Source organism: Anser anser (genome assembly GCF_964211835.1).
Source record: "Anser anser genome assembly, chromosome: 3".
NCBI classification, from domain to species: domain Eukaryota; kingdom Metazoa; phylum Chordata; class Aves; order Anseriformes; family Anatidae; genus Anser; species Anser anser.
Window position 1 is genome coordinate 53,944,776 of NC_139722.1, and position 21,301 is coordinate 53,966,076.

At 41.5% G+C, this 21,301-nt stretch overlaps 1 protein-coding gene and 1 long non-coding RNA gene across 3 annotated transcripts in view; both read left to right on the forward strand.

The window, feature by feature from the left end:
- LOC310896142 overlaps positions 1-19,228 on the forward strand; it is a 33,387-nt gene extending 14,159 nt beyond the window's left edge. For both annotated transcript variants that reach the window (XR_014581224.1, XR_014581225.1), the window contains 2 exons: positions 4,822-4,965; positions 18,754-19,228. This is a non-coding gene — a long non-coding RNA (uncharacterized lncRNA). The remainder of the gene's footprint in view (positions 1-4,821; positions 4,966-18,753) is intronic.
- Positions 1-21,301, forward strand: part of SLC35F1 (solute carrier family 35 member F1) — a 247,681-nt gene that overhangs the window by 62,989 nt on the left and 163,391 nt on the right. The window lies entirely within an intron of this gene.

Sequence of the window (21,301 nt, forward strand, 5' to 3'; positions counted from 1 at the left end):
TTAAATATCCCATTGCTCTTTGGCACTTGTGGACCGTTTTCCTGAGGATACATTAAGTGATTTCTCTATTTTCCATATGCTGGAGTATTCTGCTTCTGTGCAAGATTTCTGGAATCCATCGTAAGGCCCTTTATATTTTTGTAACGATACAGATGTGAAGTGATGGGTGAAGGAAACATTTTGTTTGTTTTTTACACATTTCCTCTATCATTCCCCAAGTTTTCTCAATCTAAGTAGCAGTACCGTTAACGCTCTTCTCTATTAGCATTTGGGTAAAGTTGTTTACCTACTTTCACTAAATGAACTATGGTGTCCCTTTTTAATGAAAACGGTCTTCTTCCAACTACTCCCCAAACAAAAAGCTAGTAACATACTTTTTTAGGCAAAATCGGAGGCGTCAACAATTATATTTTGGGGGAGAAACAAAAATCCAAAGTGAAAGTTTTAAAGTAAAAGCTGATCTGATTGTGTTTTTGTGACAAGTCTAACTAAAATAATATATATATGTATATTGCTCTAAAGAATTTTACTGTGCTAATGGTGAAATTGTTCGAATTAACGCCACTGAAATGTATGACGAAGAGCCACTTCTAGGTAGTCTTTCAAAGACACAAATAGCTTATAGTGTCAAATACTTTTCAAATACTGAAAAGAACAAAAAGCACAAGACTAAAAAGATCCTGAAAATAAAATACATTTTATGCCAACAATGGAACTTAAAGCAACACACAGATTTCCAGAAAGCTCTATGAACAGGTGCTTTTATTGGCTGCCTGTAAGCATCACAGAGAACATTGCATGGATGAAGGAGTGGAGGAATTTACCTGCCCTTACCCGCAGAGGATAATTAGGTCTCATACAATGCTTGGATCCATTACAGCGTGCCTCCTCTAGTCTCATTAGTGTTGATAATATATTAGCAAGTTTTCAGTGAGTCTCAGCATATGGATCTGCAAATAGAAATTCAAAAACAGATATCAATTTAAATCGCAGGAGTTTCATTGCAGCCAGCACCCCTGCTGACCGCACAAACACCCATGAAAGCAGCGCTTCACGCAGCGTGCTGGGGGTGGCTGTTTCTTAGAAGTGTTGTGGGGTGGCTGGCTGCAAGCCTGTGAATCTGAGACACCTCACGTAAAATGAAAGTCCTCCTTTATACACTGTGCCTTCATCTGTTCACGGGGTTGGTATATCTGCTCGAGGCTGTGGGAAACTTTCCATGTTAAAAAAAAAAAAAGTCAGTCACAGGTGATAATGTTTGCAGTTCTTATAGCCATCTGCAAACTGTATTGAAGTTTAGAGCTGGTTTTCAATAACCTCCGCTCAATGCTGGATAGTTTCTAGCGAGTGAAAATATTCACTATTGTCCCAGAAAAATCTAATTTTCTCCAGCAAATTACCTGGAGCTGCTGTGGATGAACTTGATTGGCTTGGCACAAACTCCTCTAAGAAGGTTTGCACATGGGTATTGTGGCCAAGGCTGATTTCCCCTAAAGGAAACTCTCCTTCTTACAGAAAATAAACAATTCAAATCTACTGGAATACAGCCCAGATTATTTATTCTTAAGCTTAAAATGATGTCCTTTCATAAAATTTCATAGACGTTCAATCTGCATATTCAACTGTGATTTACAGTACAAAGTGAGCAAGCACAAGTCCATACGTATGCTGCAAACCCTCAAGAAATGCTAAGAGGGCTCCTGTTTTTTTCTCTACTAGCAGCAGCAGCCTTCCCAGGAATCGAACTCCTTTGATGTGGATTTTTTCCACTAAAACTTTGCTGCCCTTGTGGCATTGGTGTGGCTCCTTCTTCCTCTCAGACAGCCTATCTCAAATGCTAAACACTTGCATGACCTTTTACTCCTTTTTGGTCTTACTGTCCCCATTTCGTTCTCAGAATACGGAGTACCCTCCTAGGATCTGAGGAGGGCTTACTCTTTTTATGCTCTCAAATTGGCGTCATTGCCAATTGTAATTTTTTTCCCCCAGTCTTCAAGTTGTTTGATGTTTCTCCCATTCTTTCCAATTCAGTGGCTGTTCCTTCTTCTCCCCGCTCTGAAATAGCAACCGTGTTACTTCCAAAATTGCTTCTGGGTATCAGAAACTCAAACATCTCGTTGTAAAACTTACAACTGTATACCTGTGTGTACCAGAAAGGCTGCCAAGCTGCACTGTGCAGCACACCTTTTGTCTTTACCTTCAGTATCTGGTGTTTCAGGGATTGTGAACCAAAGTTTGCTGAAGTAAATGTAAAGGCTCCCATCATCTACAGTCAGCTCTGGCACGGTTGCTGCTGTCAGCAGATCAATATTTTCCCGAAAGTAATAACAACAGCATCTGTAGAACTTGTGAAACCAAGCGTAGCCATCCATAAAATGTCTACCTTCCATAGGCATAAAGGGCTGGGAATGGTTTGTGCCTCTTCTGCTTCTTCAATAGCTCCGTCTTTGAAGTGAAATCACACATCTTTAGCAGGCTGGGAACCAGATGACAATAAGAATAGAATCCACTATCTGAAGTAAACTTGATTCTGTTTTTTTGTTAACTCCTTATTATGTGCAGTAGATAATCTGTTTCTTTTTTTATTCTTTTGCTATTCCAAGATAATAGCTCATATACTGCATATTAGGTATAAATATTTTGAATTTCATGCCATCCTAATACTAGTGTATTCACCTTTTGTTTATCCATATTGTTCTTTTAAAATTGATATATCTGCTTCATATAGCTCATTTAATTTCTGATATACTCTTTGATTGCAAACATCATTGCTGTGGCTTGTTTGCAAAGGATTAGTTCTTAACTGTGTTCTTAAATCTGTTTCATAAATATACTGGAAATAAAAATCAAATCATGGATCATAGATAAATTGGTTCCCAGATGAGTCTGTTAATGATTTTGATGAAAAAGTTGCTGATGTTGTTGTTCACTGGAAATAAATCTTAACAAAAGTGATCAGTAGGGGAAGGGATGTGAAGCCAAACAACATTTCTATCATGGTTTATGTCACAGATCATTTCAGATGGCTTCACTTATTTGAACTATAGTGTGAATTTGTGGAGTAGCTGGCTTAGTCATTTGTATTTTTCCACTGAGGGTTCAGTAGATGGATCTACAACTTGTGTGGTAGACTGGGGCTGGCAATGGGATAAAGAGGACACACAAGAGTCAGGGTGCAATGACAGGGGAATATAGAATATGTATGGGCACTTCCTATTTCTCATTTAGTTATGCAAGCCTGTAGCAAGACTACAGGCTTGGCTTTTGAGCAGAAAGTCTCAGAATGATGAGCTTCCAAAGTCAGATGATTTACAGTTTAAAAATATGGTTATAGCATGCCTAGAAAGTATTAAATGATTGAAAGAAATACCCTTAACTATAAAGTTTCTCCCTTAAGCTTTTCAAATAAAGAAAACAACTTTGAGTAGAAAGCAACCATAGAAATTTTAAATCTAAAACAGATCTTTTCTTGAAATTACCAGCATGTAAGTATGAGTGCATAATGGAAATTACTTTGTAAACGTCATGTCTACTGAAAGTAGAAGTCCAAATTTCATTTCATTCCAACCATTCTGATGAAATTGAAAGAGACAAAGATGAGTGATAAACATACTGGAGCAGAAGACTTCCATTCTTGTGGTACATCAGAAGAAACAGTTTTCAAATCACATTTCTGTCTGGTTAGACAGAGATCAGGGGGACTGTTACCTGTAAAGTTATAAGACACTTGCATTCCTTAAACTTTAAATCGCTAAACATTGAGAAAGTGCTTTACATAAAAATATGTATAATTGCAGTTTGTCAGGTGCCAGACAAAATCATCAAAGCTGCTGGAATGTGCAGAAAAGCCTTGATGGAAATGGAGATGATGTGCTAAAACAGATGGATCGTGATGGGGGAAATCCAGTGACAACTAGAAGTGTGCTGTTGACTATTTGCATATGAATTATTCTTTTTGTCTATGAAACGGGGAAATAGTGCAATAATTTAAAAATTGGGTAGAAATTAACGTTCTGATCCTCCTAAGACTTTCTCAAATAATTGTTTTTATATAGTGTTTTTACATCTGTTATTATCTTCAAAAGAGTTAAAACAAAATCTGGTGAAAATCTTTCCTTTATCAAGAAAATGTCAGATTTCCATGGTGAAGCTGTTGGGATCAGTAAGCATTCACTGCTAATTTTGTGTAGGGTTGGTATCCAACTCATTATGTTGTTCCTTCCAACGTTTTGATTTCTATTTTTATTTTTTTGTAACTCTATCATCTTCATAACAGTTTTCCCTGTAGACTGAGCTAGAAATACGTAAGCGTGCAAAGGGCATAATAACATCTTTGCAATGTATTCTTTCTATCAGTGAACCTGATGCAGAATTATTTTTAAGGTTAAGAGCAGTGCAGTACTAAAAAGCAAATGACGTGAGTTGTCCTTACCCTGAGATTTGCCATTCTTTCTCTAAGCAGCAGGTCAGCTCTAGCTTTGGCCTCCTCCAGGCAACACGCATACACTTAGCACTGTGTCTCTTTTATTTCTCTCTCCGTATTCTCATTCTCTGGGCCCATAAATTACCAAACATTTTTTTTGTATGTTGCATTCTAAGGCAGCACCATTTTTTCCTTGAGTAAAAGCATATACTCTGCTCGTGGCAGGTACTGTATGGCCTCATTAACTCCTGACTACCACTGTCCAGTCACCTCAAATATTTTTTCAGAAGCCAAACTTTCTTGAAGGCCACCTGTAAAAACCTCAAATTCTTTTATTCCGATTACTGTATTGAGGCTCTATATCTATTTATCACGTTCTTTTGACTGATTAATTTCAGAGAAGCATCCACAAAATGCCAAGTGTGATAGAAGCCAGCAAAGATAACTGGAGCAATGTCAGAGCCCGTGCTGAGCTGCTCAGCGCGAGGTGTCACGGGAGCGGATTAATGCAGCTCGTTTGTGAGGGGCTTTCTGCCAAACAGGTAGGTGATGGATGGCTGCTCAGCAATCAAATTACAGATACATACAGAGCCCTGCTACTATTCTTGCCACCCATGTTGTCAACCTGAGGAAAAATATTTCAGTGTAGTACTTTGACGGAAAGCCTACCCAGGGATCTGTTTAAATTGCTACCCAGAAAGGTAGCTCGAAGTCAGAACACATCTTCATGAAAGTAATACGTGGATGTTAAAGCAAGAGTTTTCGTGTGGTTTGAGGATACTTGAAGATATGTTCTTTATAGGGTTTAAAATGTTTGTTTGTTTGTTTGTCTGCCCTCCTTCTTCTGCCACCTTCTCCCCTCTCCCACCCCCAGCCGTCCTTACATTTGAAATTGGTGAAGCTGACATTTATGTTTCCATGACAGTCCTGGATTTGATACATTCATACCTCTGTTGGTGTCCACAATCAGACTCTTGTGTCGTCTGCAGACTTTGAAACTGAACTAGATCCCATGATCTCAGTAATTACACCTCCTTAGACTAAATGAGAATTCAGGTGATTATTAAACGAAATTTCGGAGTCCTTAAGCAATGTTAAGGAAAGTTTATTAGTTAACTAATTTTCTTAGACTGTGAGAAATACTGACTGTTTGCACAGCTCTTCTCACTGCTGCTTCTCCACATCTTGCAAGACTCAAACCAGTCATATCTGGAGGACAAAGTGTAAAAAATTGCTTGGGTATGATAGGAAAGAGCATGGAAGATTGGGGAAGGGAGCCTCATGGGTGGGAGTACCTGCCCTGGACACAGACTGAGTTTTGATGATAGTCTGTTAAAAGGATGCATGAGAGAGACAGCAGACAACAGTTATTTTGCTGATAAACTAGATTTTTTTGGATATCGATCTTTCACTACTGACATTTTTTCTAGTGCTCTTAAAGTATGTTTTCTGTTTTTCTGTGTCATAAATTTCTGTCTGCTATGGAAGACAGAAAGCTTTCTGGTGCTTTTGCCTAGTTTTTCCTGAGAACCAGGATCTCTCATGTTAAAATCTCAAGGTGAGCCATTACTAAGTGACCAGGTAGGCTAACTGAAAGCCTTACAATTGATTCTGATATTTCTGAAAGTACAAATAAAAAGCTTTCAAATGTTTCTAAAATTTCTGAATGTTCTAAACATCCTGAAGACTGTTATTTCGTACTGGAGTTAGTGTCCTGTCTGATATTAACCCAGTCGCCACAGTGTCACCCTGTTGCCCCAGACTTTGCATGCCTCTGTGGGGCTACAAAGTGACTCATGGTCCTGTTAGAGGTCAAAAGCAGACTTCTGGATGACTCTTGCAAAGAGCAATGATCCTAGATAAGTTGAGTGCTTTTACGTCGTTATATCCTTGAAAGCTCCTGCATTCAGTAGCACAAAGATGGCAAAGTTGCAGAGTTTCACAGAGATGTCTATTCTACACTTTCCTAGTTTCTCTAGGCTGCAGCATACTCATGTTGTCTGTGTTGTGTTCAGTAGAAATAGAGCGTGAGGCCACAAAAGATTGACTAGTTCTTAAGTGGTGTCTTTTTCCCTCTCTTTTCTACATTCAATGCTTTCATTTTAGAGTCTCTGGTGGTGGTTGCTCTCTGTCCTAGCTCTAGGAAGTCCAGCTCTGCAGCCAGCCTTATCCACTGCAGAAATCTGGGACCACCGGTAGAGTGAAGGTGAAAAGGGCTTTGAAAGCCCTCCACTTACAGGCGCAACCCAAAGTCTCCTAATGCACGGCATCTGCAAAAGTGTCAGTGTGTGTTTGTGTTGTTTTCTTCCTTGTCTCCCTTTTCTGTTTCTGCTAGAAGGTGCTGTTAAGCAACTGCGTTACCAACGATTTGAATTACAGGCCATGAAGAGTTGCACTTAAGTAGGTGTGACGTTTGTTGATCTGTAGCAATAAATTATTTTCCCTGTAGCTTCCAAATCTAGGTGATTGCTTTTAAGCTGGGTTTTCTTTATGAAACCCTTTACTATTTGCACTTCTGCATGTGCAGGACGGGATGCACGCTGCTTATTCCTGACAGGTATGTAGTAATTACAGACAGCAGAGGACAAAAGGGGCTCTTTATCGGATAACCCAGCTGCCCTAAAAACTGTTCGCCAGCAGCATTTTATTGGCAGGATTAAATGTCAGGTACCCTGCTTTAGAACTGGTTCCTGCTGTGTTTTGATGAATACTTGTACTTTCCCAGCATACAATAAGAGTGCCTGGAGTACACCGGTGCTTTAAAACCTAATGCTTTAAACAGCCTGTGGTATCGTGAGACTTCTGTCATCTATGCAGCATAGCCCACACCACCTGAGAACATTGTGCCTTTACAACAGTGAGAAATTAGCTTCAGCTCTACCAAAGGAAAAAAAAAAAAAGCACCTTAGGTTCTCTGCACAGAACAACATTTGCAGTAAAACACAGTTATGACAATACGTTGCTTCGCCTGTCTCTTGAACTGGTGCCTTCACAGTAATTTTCACATAAACAGTGGCAAAGAAAGTTTCCAAAGTGCCATCTTCCGAGATGTGAATGTAAACCACAGAGGGAAAATTCAAGGTGTAGGATTGAAGTTTTGACTCTTATTGATGTTTGAGGTGCCGATCAATCAAATAAAGTGAATCCACAAGCAATTTGTTTCTCCCCTTCCTGTAGTGTAAGGATTCTGGTGCTTGGTGTGCACTCCCATCCCAAAGATCCCTTAATTTCTTCCCCTGCCCCCTGACATGTATTCCTCAAACTTAGAGAAATGATGTGCTTGCATCATTTTTGGTGCTCAGATGGGAATGTAAATGGCAGGGTTCACTTTACTTCCACATTTGATGTAAACTTTTATCAGTCTGCAGTACAGATGCTTTAACTGCAAAGACATAAGATTAAATTAGTTTTCCAAGTGTTTTGTTAGAAAATATGTGCATCATGAACTTGTTTATACTCTGTTTCCAGCAGATCAATTAGATGAGTCACAGTGAGAGTGCATAATGCCCCAGTGACCTTTTCACTCTTCTCACCAGTAGCTGTTCCGGAGAATTAATATCAGTGGCTGATCTCCTTGCTCTGCTCTGTACCTTGCTTTGCTATGGATTTGCAGTGAGGTTTTAAGTCTCTTACAGCTACGGGAAGGAGGATTTTCCAAGGTAGGCAGTCACTTAAATGGGCTTATAGGCATAATCGGTAAGCCTGTTATTGGTAAAGATACTTTACACTTGAAAAATGTAAATTGCAGACTCAAGTCAGCACAGCTGAGCATTTTGTTACCTGACTCTTATCAGGTACATCTCACTGCTCTTGCACCAGTTGATGTCTGCAGCTTACTAATAGTCCAAAGTGGTGGGTGAAAAAAGTCCCTGCAAGAGAGAAATCATTTTTCAAAATGAGACTTCTCAGTTGTCCTAAGAGGTTGGTGAGGAAGATATTTGGTACCTTCTTCTGATGATATAAATGTATATCACTTCATTGCTCAAATTAAATAAAGCTGTGACTGAAAATGTGCTCTCAGGCACGCAAAGATTCAGGTTGTTTGTTTGTTTGTTTGTGTGTTAGTTGGTTTCAAAGGAGTTTGAGTGCATTCATGTGAAATGCTATCAAAAAAGTAGTTATTTTACGGTATGCTACCTAATAAATTAGTATGCATGATTTTTTCCTGATTGTATCATTATTGCCTGCATACTATTAGCAAATTAGAGTCCAGTTAACAAATGTATTTACATATTAGACATCTGACCATGTAGTGTTGCATTTGTTCATCACTTGATTTTACAGAGCTGTTGCATATCTAGATGCAGACATTGTGTTGCCAAAATCAGTCAGGCATTACTCGCATTTAATGAAGAAGACTGTTAACAACCCTGCTATGACATATCACACACAAGGTCAGCATCATTCTCTAGGGTCTTATAAAAGAACAAGTGAAGGAAGAATAAATTTGACCATGTATAAAAGCTATGAATATAAAACAAATGAGAGGTTAAACATATTAATTGGTTCATTCTCTTTCACTTAGCCTGTATGGCTTCCATCTGTGAATGTGCAGTGAAAGAATGATGTTTGTTTATTGCTTTACAGTATTTGGACTTTTTGGAATAAAAAAGGATTAAGTTGATGACTTTAGAAAGAGCTGTTTGGTATAAGTTGTTATCATTTTCAGCAGTATTTTTGTCATGCCCTTCTAAACATCACTGGATGGTTATCTAGAATATCCATCTCTAATGGCTGCAGAAATACCATGTGACAGACCTGGCAGCTAATACATATCTTATAGTAGCTATATGCAGGCTCGTGTAATTCAGTACCACTCCACTGAAACCATTGCACTTATGATTTTCTTTTTTTTTTTTTTAATTTATTTATATTTTTACCTATCAGTTCACAGCAGTTCTAACTTGACATTAACTAGCAATTTCAAATTTAAGACCTTATATGGAGTTGGTTTGAACTTCTAGGCTGTAGCTGTGAGTAGGTGTGCTGAAGTGTTCCCCTCTGGCAGTCTCTGCCTGTGGGAGCTAATGCTGGGGCAAGAGGTTGATCAGGCTTTTAAATTTTCTAAACTGCTGAAAAGAATAGGAAAATTTATTTAATTTTTTTTTACAGCTGCTTTTATAGCTTTCTTTACAAGCCGTTACCAACCTAGCAAGTTTTCCTTGCTCTCTTAGACATGTTCACCGCATTGCCTTGTGCAGAGAAGTGAGCAGAGGCTGTGGTGTGGTGTCTGGCACGCTCGCGGCAGCAGACGGGCTGCTCTTTCCGTACATCTATGGCTCAGCAGCACGCAGGGCTTATTTTTAGTAGCTTCTAAAAACAAGGAGCAGTGTAGGATTTTTCTGTCCATGTTTTTGTAAGACGCAAATGTTCCCATCATCCAGGTGGCGACACCACTGTCCAGAGACTCCTGCCTTGTTATGATACACGTGGCTCTCGCAGCCAGCTCAGTTATCAAGAAAGGTGCCCAGTCAAACACGACAGCAAGAACTGCTTTACCTCTGGACCACAGGGAGCAGCAGCAGCAAGCAATGCTCTGGTTGATGCCGACAGGCTGGTGAGGGGTTGGCTGTGCTGTCAGGTCTGGGCTTGGTTTCTCTGTGTCATGTTTCTCCGTGCATTTTAGTGATAGCTGGTGGCTCTCTCATGTACCATTTGCCGTGGGCGCTTGGGGCAGCAGCAGCCCTGCCTCTGATGCTTTTATCTTAGGAGTATTCTCGCTGACAAGTAAAATTACAGCACTTCTGATTAATACAACACAATGCATTGGAGCACTGGCAAAGAGCAAGCTGGCGTTGGCATTCTTTAGAGGCGCTGAAGGTGATAGAGGGCGTTACAAACCAGGAGGCTGTATTTCAGCACCTGGTAAACTGATTAAATGGAAAAAGAAAGGAAACACAGCTATCAAGCAGCTGGAAAATCAAGATAAAATGAGGTCAAAATAGCATGACTTCTGTAAAGGTAACCTGTTCCTCACTAGTTAATCTTCTTGAATTGTTTTAATGTAGCAATAGAATAGCAAATAAAGGGAAATGGTTGGTGCAGTTTATGAAAATAAGGGAAGGTCAATGAGGCATACAGCTGTTATGGCAGAGAACAGAATAGAAAGCAGTGAAGGCAATTACACCAGCGGTGATAAAAACTGTAATGTCTTTGATGCAGAACAGCAACTACCTTGCCCTAAAGCTGGCTGAGGCTTTTAAATTCTTGCTTATCCACAGTTATTATTACAATAACAGCAGTTGTAGCATAAAAGAAATCTGAAAACTGTAAGAGGAAGGCTATTTAAAAAAAAATTCTGAACAATTTTGAATAAAATAATGCAGATGTTCGAGTGAAATTTTCTTTAGTATTTTTAAAAATTTGCATGGAAATGTGTTCTATACTTTGACAAGCTTTGATGGTAAATACCCATGGATGAACAAAAAGATACAGAACACGCATTTGAAGTATATGCGTTTGAGGTACTTGCATTTTAGGTAAACTTTGAATCTGTGAATTTGTCCAAGAGTGGGATTTAAATGCTCTTGATCTGTTTTTTATAAGCAATTTGTGTCATGAACTGTTGTTCTTTCTGTCATGACCCTGAAAAAAGGTGTACCATAGCCACTGAAAAATGAAGTTTTCATTCTAGAAACCTTTGAAAAGTTACAGAGCTGCTGTTTGCTGTTTGGTTTCTTTTCATCATAATTCATTTAACTGGATCTGAGCTGCTCAAGGCTTTTCCAGATGAGAAATGTGAAACCGAAAGAGGCCATTCCTCTGTTCCCGTCAGAGGTTGTTGCATTCAGGGAGTGTGGTGGTTTTACTCGGGTGGGCAGCCGAGCTCCACCACAACCGCTCTCTCACTCCCCCTCCTCAAAGAGGAACGGGGAGAAAATACGATGAAAAGGGCTCAAGGGTTGAGATAAGGACGGGGAGATCACACAGTCATTATCGTGACAGGCAAAACAGATTCAGCGTAGGGAGATGGTAAGATTTATTACCTATTACTAACAAGCTAGAGAAGTGAGAAACAAAAGAAAGAAACCAAAAGCACCTTCCCCCCCATCCACCCTCTTCCACCTCCTCCCCCCAAGCGGTGCAGGGGAACGGGGGAATGGGGGTTATGGTCAGTCTATAGAGCTTCTTCTCTGCCGCTCCTTCTCGGTCACTCTCGTCCCCTGTGCTGTGGGGTCCCTCCCACGGGATGCAGTCCTTGCTGAACTGATCCGGCGTGGGCTGCCCACAGGCAGCGGCTCTTCAAGAACTGCTCCAGATACGGCTCCGTACCATGGGGTCCATCCCTCAGGAGCAAACTGCTCCAACCTGGATCCCCCACGGGCGGCAGCTCCTGCCAGGTCACCTGCTCCTGCGTGGTCTCCTCTCCATGGGCTACAGGTCCGGCCTGGAATCTGCTCCGGTAGGGGTCTCCCACAGGCCGCAGCCATCGGTGCATAGCCTTGATGTGCATTAAGGCAGCACATCAGAAAGGGTCCTGTCAGTCTCTGATGAAATGACTGTTGGCATCAGCTCATGAACGGGAAGTCAGATTGTTGTTTTTAAGAATGAGTATTCATACTTCTTATCAGGGCTGTTCTAAAGCTTTCCAAAGCCATAAATGGATCTATCAGTGGCAGTTAATATGCATTAGAATTTTGCAGTTTTTTTTCATTATTACTGAATCTCTCCATTTCTATAGCACTCCACTGACAGTTTCCAGGCTATTTGCTAGCCTTATGTCCATTAGGAAAAACATGTTTTGCTCATTTTTACACAGGTGTATATAAAGATGCTGTAGAATTAAGTGACTTATTATGAAAACACAATTTAAGAGAAGTAGAATGCAGTCTAGTTCTGGTTCTGAATGAATTTTGACCATGCCAATGATATTCATTAAAGCCATAATAACTGTTCTGCTCAATCGTGCCTCCCATTTAATAAGAGGCATGGTGTCTGAATAAATCTGTCCATCGCAGACCCTGGTAATGGGGCAGATGTGAATGCTGTGGAAACTCAGTGTGCGCAGCTTGGGTAGCTGTCTATTCTGCCTGGGAAGGAGGAGATTGGAGCTTAATTTTGCTGTATGCTGTGAGGCGGACGTGCACTGTTGGTTACCAGAAGGACGTGGTACTGGCAAAGCTGGGGGCAGGCATTGGTCATGTCATCTTTTAAGGGACTTTGTTCTCATTAAACATTTCATTATCATCATAATTGTACTCCATATTCCTTCAGTCTCACAACTCTTCAGAAACCACTAGTTTTTAGGCAGAAGATTTTCCGGTCAGATCCTCAAGTTGACAGCATGGCTGTTAACTTTCGTCAGCAGCAGGCTGGAAAAAACTTCCTGAAATAATCCAAGTGGCCACAGCAGGAGACAAGAGCAATCTCCTCTGAGCAGAACGAAGCAGCCAGGGAGGCTGCTCGTGGCTTGCTGCAGAAGACAAGCCATGGAGTTGCTCAAGAGGCCACGCACAGCCAGAGGGTGCAAGGGGTGGTGGCTGCTGCTGCCGTCGCACCGACAGGCTGCGGCTGTGGGGGGTTTTGCTTGTCTGCTGAATTTTCTTTGAGATTCATGAGATTGAGGACAAGACAAGACAAAGCTAGTGGAAAGTCCAGAACACCCACTCTTATTTTGATTCTGGCTTCTCTGTTCTAATCTCCTATTAGTTTTTTTATTTAGCACTTGAGTAACCTGGGTATCCATTATTTCTGCACTTATACCTGCCAACCGTTTTGTTTAATCCCAGAGAATCAATGAATTCAGACTATGATTACATAGCTGTAATTTTGGATTAGATTTGGAAAGGAAAAGATCATTACTTTGTGTATATGTTCGCCAGAGCACTGGATTACAGAATATCTTACTAAATAGAATAAAATTTCACTGAAGTTACTAGTTTACCTTTTACTTGCTGAATGTTACTTCAACATAACAAAAATACTTAGGCCCCAAAGACTTTGCCACAGCTCTAAAGCTGCCATTTAATCCGCATGAGGTTTATGTATGCTCTGAGGTCTTACATGGGTCCTCTACATGAAGGAAGTTAAGTTTTAATGGAAATATCATACCCTTTCTACAGCTCAGATAAATTATGTATTACAAAGCTACACTGAAATCCAAAGTCGTACTTTGGTTTGTGAAATGGGATGGAAGATTGTCAAATGAGATTTTGCCACTGTGTGGTGTATACTGGAGGACCTATTACCCATCTAAAGGAAGACATGTTGATCATACTGCTATTGTTTGAAACTAAGAATTTTTGTACACCCACAGAAGCAGATCTCTGAATATTTCGGGATTCCCATTCCTCTCACCCTTGTTACCAACATGGGTATTTGTCAAGTGCTCTGCGTTTTGTAAATCTCCATACAACGTACTGGTTTGAATTACATGCTAGTACTGAGCCCAGTTCTCCCAGTAACTTAAGCTGCCGCTGATGCAAATAATGTCACAGCATTGCTGCTGTGTTCTATCTAACCCTTTCAAGATAAAGCAAATACCACGGAGCTGTGCGGGATGTGTGATTGTGGTTGATTCACTTTCATCTGCAGCCAAGATTCTTGTCCTCCTTTCTCACTTACTGGAGCTGGCAGGTGATGAAATTAAATTTGGGATTTTAGTCAGAAATGGTGTGGTACAAATGTGAGATACAGGTGTGTTGTGCTCTATTTTCCCTTTTGGTTTGCCTGGCTGCCACCACTTGCGAATTTGTGTTCGTTCGTTAGAGGCATAACATGACGATGAAGGAGTACTCCCTGATGAACAGAGACCCTCCTGGTAAGATTTCACTCCAAAGAACATCTTAAAATGTTACAAGTACACTTTGATATCTCTTCTCCTTCCTTCAGAAGCGCAGTCTTTCTTTACAGGAATAGACATCATTTTATTGCTGCTAAAGAGAAGTGTAACATTTTACAAATTTGAAAATAAACTTACTCAAATGTTTTCAGTTAAAACCCTATTTCTGATTAAAAAACACTGTTTTCTGGCTCAGGAGTGCATCTGATCATGATAATATTTGGTTCATTATTCTCTAATCTGCAGCTTGAAAACTGCTTGTCTTCCTGTGACGGTGATGTATGGTCCGTGGTGTGTAACTGAAGTTAACGTTTATATTGAGCTTGGTGATTTAAGTGTAGTCAATCTCTTTATTAATGCTTATTAGTAGTCAGCGTGATCATGTTTTTCATTTCTAGCTGATAGAGAAAGGAAGTGAAAAGAAAGAATGTCTCTTTTTACCCTAATTACAACTATTTACGACAACGACTGTTCTTTCTATTATAATTCATAGAAGCAAGAAATAACGGAGAAATACTGTATACCACATTTTAAGCAATTAGCATATGTGTTGCTATCACCTTAATGCATGGAACTCAAAACTTCTCCTGCCACTCTATAGAGCAATGTCACTGCAGCACAAGCCAGGCCGTCTTACTCTACTTGGGACGCTGTCACTGTATGTGAATGAAATAACACCAGAAATTGAAGTTTTTATTCAGTCCTCAGCCATGTGTGAGGACCTTGGGATTTATCCTTAGCCTTTTCAGCGAAGACTGTATGTTCAAAGTCTGTCTGGCACAACTGTTTCTGTTTGAACCAGTCTTTTTTTTTTCCCCCTGTGGTAACAAGTAGTATGGAGCGTTTTGGCAAAGCTGCTGACTCAATTAAGAAATGCTGTCAGTCTTTTTTTTCTTTTTGAAGAGACAAATTGGTACTTATAAAACTGGGAGCAAAACCAATATAACATGTTGCTGAATGTTAAATTTTCCATCTGAAGATTTATTAAGCGTTCAGAAGCATTTTGCTTTGGTTCTGAGTATTAAATGGATAATCGTATTTCCGGAGTAGTCTGCATTTGAACTACAAATCACTACGTGTTTTAATTCAGGCCAGGTAATTGTGTCACTTTGATTGATTGCTTATTTAAGGAGAAAGAGCACTTTTTAATCCAGGCTGAACGTTGTAGTCAGTTTGCTCTTGATTAAAAGTGCCTAGCGGTGACATATTGTCAAAAAGAGTTTTTTTCACAATCTTCTTAGCTAGTAAGATGTCACAAAGTAATACCAGCCCAGTGCTGCGCCTGCTTCTTTCCACTGGAAACGGACTGTGAGAATTGCGTGCGCTCCTGAAACGGCCCAAAGGGAAAGCTGGAGATGTATGTACGCTCCCTTTCCGAGGGCTGTGTGCACACACTTTGCAGAGAGACATCCCTGCCAGCCCATCACTTGCAGGTGACTGCAGCGACTGGTGCTAGAGCCCAGCACCATGCTATTGGCAGCTGTTGCTGCTGTGCAATTCACTGAGCTTTGCTTTCGGCATCGGTTCCGTCCTTCTTGAAGCAGTTAATTCTCCTTTTGTATCTTGCGTTAATCTGGATGCGTGCTCTTTTTCTTGGCTGCTCTATAAGGTCTGATTGTAATTAGACACTGGCCTGGGCCGGGAGAGGTGTGGGAACAGAGGATTGTGAGGTTTTGATGTTACTTTCTTAAACTGACAGGGTCACACCATCACAAATCCTGCTGCACATGGCTATCACAACAAGGCCCAAGTGCTAATCTCATTGTTTGCAGAGCTTGAGGCCCAGGCATTTCACATCACAGCCAGCTGTTTAACAGAAGTGGGGCTGTAATGGGCATACAAGAGTCACTGCAGCAAACATGCAGAAGGAGCAAGTAACTGCAAAGCCAGCTGAAGCCAGACTTGTCAGGCAGGAGAAGCTCCAGAGGTGAGCTGAATGAATAATTGCTATATGAAAAGTGTCCCATTTGTAAACACGGAGTGGTGGAAGCAAATGCCAATGTTAAACGAAATGTTTAGAGCAGGTGCTTGTAGGGATGACCACACAGATGAGCAGGGCGAAGGCAGAGGGACTGGAACTCCCACAGGGGAGCAATCTGTTGTGCTGCTCCAACTGATGCAGCCAATATGCAAGGCTGTAATGGAAGGAGTTTTCTTTAGAAGGCTGTTGGCAGTGATGGAAATTGAGTGATAAATGTCAGTGGCCAGTCACCACTGTTTTCAAAATTCCAGGTTTTAGCCAACAATCTGTGCAGGATATCTATTCCTGACTTCATCAACATCAAGAAGCATTTTAATGCTAGCATAAATACAGGATGGTGTTGGTGCTTTAATTGTACTGCTGTAGCTAAAAGGACTAGCAAAGAAGAGATCAAAGGAGCTGTGCATCTGGCCATTGACACAGAGGTTAGCTTTCAAGTTTTGAACATGACATTGATTAGCAGAAAGACAGCAGTGTGATGGGGGAGAAAAGCGCAAGAAGAGTAGGGCCCAAGATCTCATGAATTACCGTCTGGATCCTGACACCCCTTCTGTCAATAACTGTAGAGAAACAATTTCATGTCTCTGCCTTAGCTTCTCGAGGTGTCAAATGGAGACGTGAAAAATATCTTTGGTGGTGAAGCAGAATGTGCATCCTTCCTGTGCAGAGGACATTCAGTGTTGGTGTTTGTTCCTGGCCTGGAGCTTTTGAAAATTTGAGACAGCAACAGCAAGTGTTTGTCTGGATACGTCTCTGGGACTTGGCAATAAGTGGTAGACTTTTAATAAATATATGAAATATTAGTTTGGTCATAAACATATTAGTCTTGTGTTGTAGGCCTTACATACTAAACAAAAGTTAAGGGTGTTTCAAGGAGACTAAATAGCACTTTTTGTCATTATTCAAGGAGTCGAATATTTCATGTCTTCCCACTGCTGGAGTTCATTTTATTTCATACATATGGATTTAGCAATAATGTGGTAATTGCATTTTCTGGTGATTAACATTGCCCTGGTGTAAAATACAAGAGCCACATCCTCCAAGAGCGGTGTCTTCCAAAGTCACCCTATCACATGGCCCATTGGCAGAGGCAAATGAAGTTAAGTAATTTAATTAGCAACGATTAGCATTTAAAGCTGTCTACCCAGAAACCAATAAGAAGGTTCACAATTCATCCTGTATTATTTCACATAAGGCTTTAACAATATTAGGTGAAGGCCGTCTAGTTCAGGGAGCTGGTAATTTAATCTGTACTTCTCTGAATTCCTCGTTCAAGCCAGCCTCTGTGTGTAATGAGCAAAGCTGGTTGTTATTAGGCAGCTGTTAAACGTCTGGTGGCGAGCGGGTGCGTGGCAGCAGCCCAGTTGCTACAGGACAGCTGTACAAATGACAAAAGCCACCAAGGCGCTGGGCTGCCACCTCCCTTGGCAGGACCAGCCTTCGCCCTTGCTGCGCCGGGGTTTCTCTTGAGGGCACTGTGGAGAAAGTGCGGGAAGGCCCGCCGCCTGCCCGCTGCTCTTGCCTTGGCCTGCCTTATAGAGGAGTCTGGTTTTCAGAATTGCAAATTCGGCTTCTTTCAGAACCGCTTTAATTCACTCAGGAAAGCAAACACCCCTCTGCCCCCCTCCTTTCCTCTGCAACTTCAAAGGACGTGCCATTTGGGCACGCAGCGACAGCCATTTACAAGGGGAATAAAGAAGGACTTGGGGTGGCTGTGCCAGGCCCAGCTCCCTTTGAAACCAAAGGAAAGGCTGCAGGAGCACGGGTGCCTGTCTGTACCCTTTCGTGAATTAACATACGTGCCAACTGCACAAGTGCGGGCAAAGGCAGAGTCCGGCTTAATGGCACACAAAGCAAGTGTCAGCTAAATAGGTTTTCTTTTTTCTTAACTAGTGATGTGACGCTGGCTGCGTTACAGCAGTGCTGGATTGCAGTGAATTGGTTCCCATTTCTGCCCTTTGTCATCTGTCCCCGCTGGGTGGAGGCATCACTGCTGGCCTGGGCATCTCCCTGTCCTGAGCGAGTGGCCAGAGGTGCCACCTGCACGTGCTTTCAGAAGCACTCCAGTCTCACTCAATCAAATTGCCTCACAAAAGCCTATTTTTGCAGTTTTCATACAGGCCCATTACCTGACCCAAATGTCACCTTGATTTTCAGGCTTAAATGCCCCAACAAACAGAACAAACCGAGGTCAAACCATGCTCTAATGCTGCTGGAGTTTGAGACCCAAAGAAAATACCTGGAGCAGCGTTTTCATTCAAGATGTTAATGCACTTTTTAAAAGCATTAGTGGAAAATCCTGCATTATTTTAATGCAATTAAGAAATAGTTTGCAGTTAAAAAAAAAGTTAACAATGAAAACCTAAAAAGCTTAATTTCTAATGACTTTCAAACAGACCAGAGCATTAACTAGCCTAGCCTGACTCAAAACATATGCTTGTCAAGAGGGAGCCTGGGCTGAGCTTTCACACATCCAGGAGTGTCTTGAGAGGCTGTGCAGCTATCATGCCTGTGAGCTTTGACATTAGCCATTTCAACGTGAGCCATGTATCTGTTGTGTTCCTGCAGAGTCCCTTCACAACCCCTGTGCATACAGGAGAAGATGTCAAAAATCTCAGCAACGGTTAACTGCATGCACAGCCCTTCAAAATGCAGGGAAATAAAGCAAGCGATCTCTACTTTGAACTTTGTTGAACGTAAGAGAGAGGTTTCCAACCCAGTGGACCAGTTTTGGCTTTTGTTCCCTCCACCCACCCACACAGTACTGGGGATGGACACAGGGCACGTGTGGCGCAGCACAGACGGAGGCTCGGCATATGGGTCATGCCAGCGAGAGTTACCAGGAGGAGTGAAGCGTGAAGACATGTTGCCCCTGACACCTCAGCAAGAGCTGCCATTTGGGGCTCTTTCCCTCTCTCCCCTGATTGATTGGCAGCAATGTACAATACAAAGCCTGTCTCTGATTCCCCTTGCCTGGAGGTAAAGTGCTCTGACCCTGTAATGGTGCCAGTACCTCCTTGTAATCCTATAGCCCTGCCTGAAAACACCTTTTCAGTAGTTGAGTGTATTATTTTTATACAGTCTGTAAGTATATTTAATAGCTGACATGTGAAATGTGCCATTTGTCTTTGTAATAATGCTTTCCTTTTTAATCATGTTCTTCCTTTGCTATTTTTCTGCCAGCCCTTGGCAATGTTTCATTTTAGCTCAAAGTGAAAGAACAGACTCTTAAAATAGGATGTAATCCTCAGCTATCGTTTGATCAGTTTTAATTTAATTTCACTGCAATGAAAACATAATGGAAATCTGAACTCCAGAACATACAATTCAAGGAAAGTCACTGTCAACATTACAGAATCTATGACCAATTTTTCCAAATAGTAATAGCAGTACAAGCCCAGCAGCTCTTTACAGAGTGGTCTGCTGCTGTACAATTACCTATTGAAGTGTGAGGCACAGCTTTCCAATTTTTCAGAAGTGATCTCTGTATCTTGAGTACATTTGGTTTGGGATGCTGATATTAAATGTATTGGATCTGCGTCTCTGATGTGCTGATTGCCTTTCATTTTCATTTAACAGCAGTGCTCTTCATTTCCTCAAGCCTGTTTATCAGCATGCTTCGAGGGCTTCATCAAAAAGTTAGCACTTGTCCAGTGTGCTTTGGGTTCAGGTATAATTCAAAGATCTCTGATTATCATGACTTCTTTGCTCTTTCCTTTCCCTTTCCCTTTTCTTTTCTCTCTCTCTCTTCCCTTCCCTTGCTCTGTGTAGGAGAGAAAAAATGCACAATTCTCCCACAGACTGGAGTTATTCTACCTTGTCTAGGTCCTCTAATTTTCAATAGCATAGCACTGCAGGTTTGCCTTTGTCATTATTTCTCTGATTTATTTGTGCTCCCTCCAGCTTCAGCCTGTCTGTTACTCTGTCAGGATTCAAACAGAACTTCTCACTTCTCACAAGAATTATTTTTGGAACTTGTAAAATATTCCTTCTGTACTGCAGCCTTCCCGTGCAGCTGCAGTGGGCTGCCTGGTTCGGGAGGGTAACTTGTCGGGGGAAAGAGAGGCTACAACATCCCCAACAAAGCTGATACAATGCGCTCTTTGTATCTGGCCTGTATTCATGCATGGTTGCGGCATAAGAAAAGAGCAGCTCCATGCCAGCACTGTTCTTGGGACTGGTCCAAGACCTGCCCGGAGGTGAGAGAGGGGGTGCCGAGGGAGAAGGAGCCTTCACCCCTAACCTGTATTCTGCCTCATCTTAAGAGCAGTTGAAAGCTTTTGCCAAAAGATTCAGAAGTTAATGTTCAGAGCTGATTATGCTTATTAGTTAAGCTTGATAGCAGCCCCTGAGTGGGATGAATGGTGGCAGGGCACATGCTACTTAAATCTTTCTTTGTTTTCTTTGTTTGCTTTTTGTATAGCTCCAGCCAGAGAAGCAAAGATTAAGTCAGATCCCCAAGAATACTATTTGTTAGTGCGAACCCACCAGTGGTCAGTATATCAGCCTGGGAAAGCATCCCCTCTTGCACTTGTCTGAAAGCCCTCTCGCACTGGGAAACCCTGGGATCACTGCTGCCGCCTCCAATCTGCATAACAGTGCAGCATACTCGTGGTGGTCACCCCACGGACCTGCAAGTGCCATCGTGCCTTTGTCAGCTGGCCACAGCAGCAGGCCACGTTCAAGGAGTGCTGCGGCTGGTTCCTCACTTGTTAGTGTGCTGAGTTGCTTTGTTAAGCAGCTGGTGGCTTTGCTTCCACAAATATGAATTCATCATTTATCTGCACAAAAGGCAAATACAACTATAGCGTCGATCTATTTGAGTATATTTGGCTCTCTCATAATTGTCAGTGATTTCTATATATGTGTATCTACACATATGTAGAGGTCTTGCAGAATACGGTGCTTCTGAGTAGGATCATTGTTGCTGAGACGTCAGTTGGGAGGTGGGGGTGTTGGAGAATGGAAATCAGCTTTCTAAAACAAAGGCCAGCAGTGATACATGCTGTTGCTGAGATGGCAGTGATTGAAAACTAGTGTGAAAAGGGGTAGATGGCAGAAAAGTGACTGCAGACATTCACAGTTCCCCAAAAGGAAAGCTGTTATCGCACAAGCT